Source organism: Leuresthes tenuis, unplaced genomic scaffold (assembly GCF_036924035.1).
Source record: "Leuresthes tenuis unplaced genomic scaffold, fLeuTen1.0.hap1 SCAF_1, whole genome shotgun sequence".
NCBI lineage: Eukaryota > Metazoa > Chordata > Actinopteri > Atheriniformes > Atherinopsidae > Leuresthes > Leuresthes tenuis.
This window is the reverse complement of record NW_027325355.1, coordinates 37,572,912-37,579,631: the sequence shown is the minus strand read 5'-3', so window position 1 is coordinate 37,579,631 and position 6,720 is coordinate 37,572,912.

The window sequence follows — 6,720 nt, the reverse complement described above, 5'->3', positions numbered from 1 at the left end:
CGGAGCCTCCTACAAGATAATCAGGTCTTCAAGAAACATCTCAACATTTTGTGGAAGAAGAAGAAGTGGAAGAAGAAATGATCTACACCGCTGTCATGATTCTCAGCTTCAGCAGATGAAACATGACTTTCTAACCCTTTATGCAAAGCTAAGCTAACTGTTTGTTTGTATGTTGTAAATCTTGTGCACCACCTCGTTAGGCCCTAATCTGCTCACATGTAAGTCGCTTTGGATAAAAGTGTGTGCTGAATGCCGAAATGTGATGTGTACATACTGCGTATAAAATCATAACTCATACAGTCGCTGGTAATGTATGAATGTAGCAAAGAAATATGCACGATATTTGTCTCTGAGATGTAGCAGAAGGAGTCAAACACGGAGGAGAAAGATTAAAGACATGGAAAAGAAAAAAGAATGAACATATAACAGGATGACGACTTAGTCAGCCTGTGGAGGGGAGCATTGGATAGTCATCAGTCATCTAGGTCAGGGTCCCTAACCCTAAGCCTGACCTGAGGATTACCCTCTCAGACAACACTGAGAAAAACACCTAAATGATCAAAATGAGATCACAATGGTAAGATAAGATGATTAAAGGCAACGATATTATTAGAATCACCACAGTAAATACCGAACCAAGAAGAACTTCTGTAGCTGCTTTCAAGCCCAGTTTCAACATCGCACCACTGAGGTCACTCACCTTTGCCACGGAGAGTATCGAAGACTGTTTGAGACACAGAAAGAAGACGCAGTTAACACCCACAGAGCCACTCTGTTGTGCAACGTCACATCGAGCTTTGGGACAGATCTAACAATCTGACAAAAATCAGCACACACATGTTGAAATTCCCCCTTAGACCTGAGGTCTGTCTGTGTCAGTCACTGTTGAACATGTCAGTAACAACAGCAGTGAAATGATCCTCTCAGTGTGGAGTTGAATTACATGCGGCTGCATGACTGTAAGGTGATGAGAGTGGAGTCTTTGCTCACTCACCGCTCCAACGCTTGGGTCGACTCACCAGCGTTTCCTGATGGAGATCTGTGGGTGAAGCCACATTCAGTACTTCCATGAGTAGAAAAACACAACAGAAACAGAAGAAGACAGCTATTTCTGATGATGTCACGCACTACATGAACAGCTTACTGACTTTTCTTTTGGAATGAAGTTATCTGGCCTTGAAGAGAAAGGATGTGCTAATCAGGAGCTGCTGTGTGTCGAGCCCTTTAACCCTTTTCTCTTTAGCTGCTTTTTAAAATAGATCACACAGCACAGATCTCAGGCTCAGAGGGAGAGAGTTCCAGAGAATTCAAAGAATTCCAATAATCCAGAGCTGATGGAATAGATGCAGGGAGAAGATGAGAAAAGCTGAGAGGACAGTTAGCCCAAGGTTCCTGATAGAGGATTTATCAGAAGAAGCACGAGGACCCAGTTTCCCTGAGCTTAGACACAGATCTGTGGGGCAGATCTTCTGTTTCCTCTTCATTAAGGTGGAGGAAGCTGTCAGACAGAGTTTGAGCAGCTGAGAAAGATCTGCAGCTTATAAACATCTGACAGAGAAATACAGCTGAAAGGCATCTGCATAGCAGTGAGAGGATATGTCCTCTCACTGCTATGCAGATATAACAGGAACACTAAAAGCCCAAGAACTGAACCCTGTGGGACACCGTAGGAAAGAGACGTGGATGAATACAGGAGACTGAAGGACCAGTTCATGTGACAGGGCTGATGGCTGTGACGTAAAACTGTGGGTGCAGGAACAGATGTGCAGCAGGGAGTGATGGTGCTCCTGGGCTTTTCTGCTCTTTGGTTAGCTCCTCCCATCCTCAACCTGTCTGAGTCCTGACTGTTCTCTAGCTCTTTCAGCATCTCCTCCTCCACATGTCCTGCCTGTGCCTTTTTAATGACTATAAATCCTTTGTTGGTCTGTTTAGATGGAGCATATGATCATAATTTCCAATGTCTATCATCCCTGCACCGGCCTTGACTAAACCAGACAATCCAACATTTTTAATTCAGCTAATATAAGCCAAACTACAGCCACTAAAATGGTTAGTTTAAGGACCAGAGCTCAGGTATATAACTTGTGCTAATCTCTTCTCATTGGTTTGAATTGGACCGTATCTTTTAAGTGCCTGAGATGACATTTGTTGGGATTTGGTGCTGTATACATAAAGCTGAATTGAATTGAATCTAAACAAATTCAATTCTGTTCAAGTGTACATAATATGATTACAAATGTGCTTTGACCCACATGTTACAAAACTAACCAAAAAAATCTAAACCTATAAGAAGAAAAAAATAATAATAATAAATAAAAAGGTTAAATCAGACAGTTTTGTTTCTTTTATTAACTGTCGAGAGTCATTTCAGTGTTTATACGGAGCACATACTGTATTTATGACTATGAGATGTCACTTTGCATCATCTTTGCATAAAGAGTCAGATTGATTCCAGGGGAGCAGAAGAGAGGACAACCGCAGGGTTTATCAGCTATGAAAAATAAGAACATCTGTTTTCTTCCACCAAAGTGGAAGCAACAAACAAAGATTCTGCTGTTACATTCAATTTTTTCCATTCAAACACAAGAAAAAGGCATTATTGACCATACAGTCAACATTTACCAATTCAAAACTATGAGTCAGTTTACAGCAATCCCACCAAGTGTTTTGCTGCATTCAAAAGCTGTTCGACATTATCATCCCACCAGATGACAACAATAATGAGCCTTCACCTAAACATGCAGAGGGTTTGCGTTTACCCGTTGTTCCATACATGACTTCTGTAGCTCCCGGTCAACCTTTAAACTGTGTCAGTAGCTGTCTACTGTTGGGTGGCACACTTATCCTTTAAAACCCTGTTCTTCTGCAACATTTTGGCACCAAGAAGTCGATGTGCCTCTGTGCTCTGTGGTGGCTTCACAATAAAATCCCTGACATGTTACATTTAGCTTTTGTTCAGCTCTGTCAAGTTGTCACGCCACCGTCATGTTTGCACATTTAATATCTGGCCCCCTGTATTGATTTGTACAGGTCACTCACCATCATCATTATCATCAAAGTGTCGAGCCAGATCTCCTCCTGTGGGAGGAAGACAGCAGAGCCCAGTGTTGAGAAGCTACAGTGAAACATCAGCTGTGATGCTCAGTTTGGATCAGCTGCCGCTCTTTGCTGGCTGTCACAGAGCTGCAGAGCCTGGCAGCTGAGCAGTCTTACCTCTCACTGTCACCGCTCCAGCAGCCACAAACAGAAGGACGGCCAGCTTCATCATGATGCTTTCACACTCTATCACAGCGCTGGCACACAGAAGAGGAGCGGGGTGCATTCAGGCTCACAACTGCTTTTAAAGAGCAGACTGGGTGTGTCACTGTCACAGGTGTGTGAACAAAAGATGCCACTGACCCGGATCCAAACAGAGTGTTTCAAAAGAAAAGAACAATTAGTGGCCAAAGAGATTCAGCAATTATTTGTCATGCGTCATTAACTAAATGAGGAGCCTCCCTGTGGTAAGCTGACACGAACCATAATATACCCCACCCACTGAGAAGTTACTGACAAACCCTTTAAGCCCTGCAGGCTGCACCTTTAAAACTTCCAGACTGAATCAGAGCATAGAAGAACAGATAACTCGAGGTTTATTTCACTCATTTCAAAAGGCTTTTTTAAGACCACATATATCGTCAGATAATGTCACAGCCACCACCTGAAAACCCTTCTGCTAATAAATGCCAAACATTCAATGACTTGAACTGAATCCTGGCTGGTTTCTACATCTGCCTGAACATGCACTCATCTCTGTGCATCTCACTCAACATGTTACACGAACAGATCATAATATATCAGCAACATGTTGCAGACATTCCATTAAGACACCAGGAAACCGTGTCAGCTTGTAAGAAAGGGTGTTCCCTTGTCTTCAGAAATCTTTATTAGAAAGAAAAAGGTCAGTTTTTCATTCGCAGTAAAGCGGGGCTCAACTGGATGAGATACTGATTATCACCGGTCACTTCCCTTCGTGTCTTACTTTACAGAATCATACCCCATGGGAGAGCTCTGGGGGACCAGTGTTGTGTTAACCCTCAGCATTTTAAAGTGGGTGTCTGTAAACTTGTGTTTAAACCTCATTGCTGTTCTCAGTATGAATCTATGTTTTTATAGCAAATGATAAAAGTAAATGAGCAAGAGCTGGACTGTGACATTAGAATAGTGTTCTTGTCTCGACCAGAGATGAATAGAAAAGAAATCTCTGATGGAAAAAAACTTGACTGGGTGTGTTAGCAGCTGCATGTGACATCAGCATCCATCAGGGTGATGGTAGTTTTATAAAAACATGTGATGCTCCCTAACCAAGTCATATTATTGCCTAAACCCAACAATATGTTGGTTTAAACACATGATTCACAGCTGAGAGGAAGCTCTGCACACAAGCACGCCATCCAACCACAGCCTGTTAAAGGGAACAACATCACTCTAGTGGGGAAACACTATCACAATCTAACACAATCTGAGCCACATTTACCACTGGAAGATGGTATGGGTGGTACCTTAAAGGACACCCTTGCAAGTCCTATTTCAAGGTATGAACAAATACCTTGATTGGAGGATTATTAGACTTAAATGTTAAATTCATTACTGTAAATGGTCATTCAAAACAGCTGCTGGACCCAACAAAGTGGAACACATATCAGAGCACCTCACCATCCATCCATCTGTACGTCTGACTACAAAGAAACATGAGCAGAAGAATAAAGCAGTACTCTCCAAAGGGTGCTTTAAATTTAACTTTATAGTCATTTGTATCCCTTCTTTCTTCCTTTGCCTTTCCTAAACTACCTCATTGCTTCTTGTCACACCCTTACTCACCTGATGGCACTATTTAAGAACTACATCTAGTTTTGCTCCCTGTTTTGATCTTTCAACTGTACAAGGGTTGTCAGATCAGGTAAGAGACATGAGCTCTTTCTTTTGCTTTGTACAGTTTCATTCTCAGAGTTAGACACGTGAACCTAATTTAAATGACTTCCAATTATAGGTTTGCTCTCTTGCTGATTTTCAGTCCATGAGTTTGTGTTCATGTTTCCCTTTTTAAGTGTGGTGTATAAGGGATGGTCGTCTTCAAACAGCCGATGTGTAGATGGTACAGGAAGAACTCTGCTGACACAGACTTGGTCGAACAGTGAGGTAGTTTATTGGTCACCAGGTCCGTATCAGAATTACAGATAGATGCATCAAGTCTGGAGAGATCTTTGAAGCCAAAAAGTCTGTATCATCTCTCCCTCACTGGGGGCGCTTCTCCCCTTATATTGGGTAAAACCTTTCCCTATGGGGTTGAACCTGGGTGGGCTCAATAGTCTGGCTATCCTGGACATTCTTAACTGTGGGAATTAAGCATGTGGTGTTTCTCCAGATGTTCATGGTTACCATTCTTCATCTCCTGTCTGGACACCCCGAACTCACAAACCTGAAGCTTTCTTCAGCGGTACTCGATGCTTCATGCATTCTGATTGGATGTCCTTAACCATAGTTAACTGGCCTTCTGAGACCACAAGCTACCCTATCCTCTGACTAACTTCACACCAGTCATAGCGGGGTGGGGGTACAAACCCTGGTTCAGGTAGGGGGTAATGAAAGTATAGAGGGTGCCAGAGGTGGAGGCAGGACAAGACACACTAGGAGATTCAGCAGACAAACTCACCTAAACAGTCCTACAGTCACTAAAAATGCCAGCAAATACAAGGCCATACAGGCCAACTCACCTGAAATGACCGCCTGGTTTCAAAAGTCTCACATGGGCCACACCCTCCACTTAAATATATCATGGATTTCTTCCTTGCTTCTTCCAAAAGTCTGTTTACCCTAAGTGCTCCCCCTGCTGGGCCCCCAGTTACTATTGCTTCTTCTGATCCAAATTCACTGATTGAACTTAACTGGCTCCTCTTCACTATTTTCCTCTCACTCTGTCCACTTACACCCAACTCCCTCAACAATGAGACAACAGACTTTACAACAAATCCTCTACTTCCTACTTCCACTGGACAGATCCTAACGTTCCATCCTCGCTGCTCTGCTTCTGCCCCTAACTCCACATACCTAAGCTTTTTCCTTTCATATGCTTCTGCCACTAATTCCTCCCAAGGAACAGTCAGCTCTATGAAATAGACTTTCATTCTACTCCTAGACCACAAGACTATATCAGGTCTTAGATTTGTAGAAGCTATTTCCTGGGGAACAACAAGCTTCCCTCTTAAGTCTACCTGCATCTCCCAATCATAAGCATCATCTAAGCTGCCTTGTCTCCTTATTGTCTTATTAATTTTCTCCCCCTCTTGAACAAACTGAATTGCCACTCTCTTCACCTTAGACCCTCCTAAATTCACCTGCCTTCGTTTATCTTCAATACCTGCAGCTAAGCTTCTTAATACTTGGTTATGTCACCACATAAAAAAACAAATAAGCATCCTTCGATCAAACTAATTTCACAGGTGACCTTTGACCTCTTTCAACCTGGTCTACCATTCCACAGGTGTTGTTCCAGACCTCCAATGATACAAATGTGGTAGCTCTGTATGCCTCAGGCAAAACTTTGACTAATTCTGATGCTTTCAGACATATCAGTGTCTCACTCAACTTTATGCAGCTTATTGAGAGTCCCACACACCCCAATCTAAAATTCCCAGATAAATCTGCCCTTATCGACTTGTTCTTGACAAACGCTCCACACAA